Here is a 4,373-nt window from a genome sequence, read left to right as displayed (position 1 = left end):
TTATTATTTATTCTTTTGTCGGTGTAATAGTTGGAGTTATCAAATGTAGCAACCAATTCAATGTTGGTGCAAATCCGGATAAAAATGCAAATGGGATTTTCCCTTTTGTATTTCAGGTCCATTTTAGGTCCCTTGAATGCAAATATGTTTTTTTTTTTTTTTTTTTACCCAACTCTGATAAGTGTCATGACTTGGACTTTGGCTTGGTTTGTTCTCCCGTGGTGCAAATGAACTGGACTGGTCAAGGCTTGAAGGTGGATACATGATTTATTTAAACTATCAAAAAAGGAATAAACGAAAAGCGCACACAGGGGCGGAGGTACAAAACTAGACTTTAAACACAAAACTTGCACATTGGCAGAAACTATGAACAATTAAACAAAACACTAACTGTGGCTTAACAAACAAAAACTTACTTGGCATGGAACCGGCATGAAAAAAAGAGTAGCAAGGGTCATCAGGGTGTGGAGAGAGTGCAGGAGCATAAATGCGGGGATGTCGTCAGGACGAACAACAGAAAATGAATGAACTTAAATACTATGGACATGATTAGTGAAAGCAGGTGCGTGACTCAAAACGTGAAACAGGTGCGTGACGTGACAGGTGAAAACTAATGGTTGCTATGGTGACAAGAGTGCACAGTGAGTCCAAACGTGGAACAGGTGCGTGACGTGACAGGTGAAACTAATGGTTGCTATGGTGACAAAACAAAACAAAAGTGCACAAAAAGTCCAAAATTTAAACCGAACATTACTAAAACAAAACATGATCACACAGACATGACAATAAGTACTTTTTGTGTTTCTTTTTGGCATTTCAAAATAGAACCGTAGCTGCCGCCACAGATTAAAAAAAAAAAAACAATGCTACAATGTGGCCATTTTGCATCACTCTGTAGTAGAGATGTCTGATAATGGCTTTTTTGCCGATATTCTGATATTGTCCAACTCTTAATTACCGATTCCGATATCAACCGATACCGATATATACAGTGGTGGAATTAACACATTTGTTAGAATAATTGTTTCTAAGTTATCACAAAAACTTTGTGTTACATTGAGTGCCTGGCAAGAAGACAAAAGCTGTCTTTGAAACCTACCAAGAGTAAGGCTCGTAAAACTCCACTGTGTAGGGGAGGAAGCAAGATGAAGGTGTTCATGTTTTCTTTCATGTATGGTAATCAACAGGAGGATGTTGTTTTGACCCAGGGACTACAAAGCGGAGAGAAGGCAGGATCTGCCCAATTTCCAGACGACCTCTTTTTGAACATCCTTTTTCAACTGTTTTACAAACCTCTTTTTGAACTGTTTTACAAACCTCTTTTGAACTCGTTTACGACCTTTTCTGTGAAGGCTCGTAAAACTCCACTGTGTAGGGGAGAAGCAAGATGAAGGTGTTCCTGTCTCTTTTATGTATTAGAATCAAACAGAAAGACATTGTCTTTCCCAAGGACTGTGGAAGCGAGGAGGAGGCAGGACCGGAGTCCCCTCCAGGCCACCTCTTTTTCAACTGTTTTACGAACCTCTTTTTGAACTCGTTTACGACCTTTTCTTTTTAACTGTTCTGTAACCAAAGGCAAGGCTGTTTACGACCCACTTCCCTCTGGAAGCAGCTGTGATCGGAGAAAGTCAAATAAAGGAGGAGGAGTACAATCTTTCGCCAGAGCGTGCTATAATACCTTACAAGGGTACAGTGTACAGGCGACTCTCCTCAATATTGAGTCCCAATTGAATTCGGTCTCTGTTTGATTCTTTGCTTCTTGTCTTGTTTAATAGATGTCATCAGTGTTTGAACCTGACAACATTATTATGCCTAATTTTGTTGTGATGGATGCATTAAACAATGTAACAAGGTTTTCCAAAATAAATCAACTCAAGTTATGGGGGAAAAAAATGCCAACATGGCACTGCCATATTTATTATTGAAGTCACAAAGTGCATTATTTTTTTTAACATGCCTCAAAACAGCAGCTTGGAATTTGGGACATGCTCTCCCTGAGAGAGCATGAGGAGGTTGAGGTGGGCAGGTTTGGGGGTAGGGAGTAGCGGGGGATGTATATTGTAGCATCCCGGAAGAGTTAGTGCTGCAAGGAGTTCTGGGTATTTGTTCTGTTGTGTTTATGTTGTGTTGCAGTGCGGACGTTCTACCGAAATGTGTTTGTCATTCTTGTTTGGTGTGGGTTCACAGTGTGGCGCATATTTGTAACAGTGTTAAAGTTGTTTATACGGCCACCCTCAGTGTGACCTGTATGGCTGTTGACCAAGTATGCTTGCATTCACTTGTGTGTGTGAAAAGCCGTAGATATTACGTGCCTTTAAGGTTTATTGGCGCTCTGTACTTCTCCCTACGTCCGTGTACACAGCGGCGTTTTAAAAAGTCATACATTTTACTTTTAGAAACCGATACCGATCATTTTGAAACCGATACCGATAATTTCCGATATTACATTTTAAAGCATTTATCGGCCGATAATATCGGCAGTCCGATATTATCGGACATCTCTACTCTGTAGTGGTGTCCTGATCTGGTATCGATCCGATATCAGCAAAGAACAAGACGCAGCTTGTATCCAAAAAGTCCGACTTGTGCAGCCAGTTAACATCTAAATGTCCTCCAGTAAACACACAGCGTATTCTAATTGAGTCATTTATAAAATGTAAACATTAAACTAAAGGCTCCTAGGAGTCGGCAGCTACACAACAGTGAAGCACACAGTATCTCACAAGCTAGACCTACCTATAAGTCTCTTTAATTGAACAATATTGCAGTCTAAAATAACACATTTGTCAATATCAACATAATTACAAAGTCTGGAAGTAACAAACGTGTCCGCATCATTCAACTTAGTGCGTCATGAGCCCAGTTTAATGAACATTGTGTCTTATTTGTTTTGATATACGGGGAAGTTATAAAACTGCGCTGTTTTTTTTATGTGTAGCATTACCTCTTGGCAGCTGATACTGCAATCTAAATGATTTTGAAGCACAATGACCGTGAATACTAGTTTTTATTGTGGTATCGAATAAGTATAAGTACTATAAATATACATACATACATATATACATACAGTACATGTTTATATATACAAGCATATATGTATATATATATATATATGTATTAAAGATGTAAATATATACATACATATAGATATATACACATACATACATACATACATATATATATATATATATATATATATATATATGTCTTAATAAGGTTATCCAAAAAATAGTGCTCGATACCGTAGTAGAGCGCAATATATGTATGTGTGGGAAAAAAAATCACAAGACTATTTCATCTCTACAGGCCTGTTTCATGAGGGGGGGTACCCTCAATCGTCAGGAGATTTTAATGGGAGCATTCGCATACCATGGTTTATATAGGGCACAGAGTGGGTGGGTACAGGCTGGCCTAGGGGCGTGGTGATTGGCTCATGTGTTACCTAGGAGGTGTTTCCGTCTATGGCGGCATGCTGTGACAATTTCGCTGCGCTTGTTGAGGGATGACAGGTCTGGACGGTAAATAATAAACAGTTTCTCTTTCAAGCATAGGTTGCATCTTTTATTACCACTATTGTAAGGTGTGCTGGATGCAAGAATTTGCCATGTTATTGAATATTCAACATTATTGTCTTTGAGGTCCCAAATGTGTTTGCTGAGTTCTGTGGTATTTCGCAGGTTTTTGTTCCTGAAAGAAGCCTTGTGATTGTTCCATCTGGTTTTGAATTCTCCCTCGGTTAATCCTACATATGTGTCGGATGTGTTAATGTCCTTGCGTATTACCTTAGATTGGTAGACAACTGATGTTTGTAAGCACCCCCCGTTGAGAGGGCAATCAGGTTTCTTTCGACAGTTACAGCCTTTGGAGTCGCTCTGTCTGGGGGCCGACGGCTCATTTGCAATTGTTTTGTTGTGGTTTGAGATGATTTGTCGTATATTGTTCATGCAGCTGTAGATCAATTTAATGTTGTTCTCGTTGAATACTTTTCTTAGGGTGTTGTCTTTGGGAAAGTGTTTGTCAATCAGATTGAGGAATTTGTGTCCAATGTTAGTTGAGACGTTTTTGCTGTATGGGGGGTTGTACCAGATGATGTTGTTTCGTTTTCTGTTCTTTTTTGGCTGGTTTCCTGGCGTGGGTTCATAGGTGAGGGTGAAATTGTATCCGCTTTCATCAAGGGCTTTTTGGTACGGGGGGGTTGCTTGGTCAAATTCAGCTTTGCTAGATGACAGCATCGATAGCCTTTTATTGATTCCGGTAGGTATTCTTTTCGTGGTGGTGGGTGGGTGGTTGCTGTCATGGTGCACGTATTGGAGTGTTGTGTTGGGTTTCGTGAATGGTTGGTAGCTGTTATTTCTCAGGTTGAAAGTGACGTC

The sequence above is a fragment of the Nerophis lumbriciformis genome, linkage group LG30, assembly GCF_033978685.3.
Source record: "Nerophis lumbriciformis linkage group LG30, RoL_Nlum_v2.1, whole genome shotgun sequence".
NCBI classification, from domain to species: domain Eukaryota; kingdom Metazoa; phylum Chordata; class Actinopteri; order Syngnathiformes; family Syngnathidae; genus Nerophis; species Nerophis lumbriciformis.
This window is presented reverse-complemented; position numbering follows the sequence as displayed.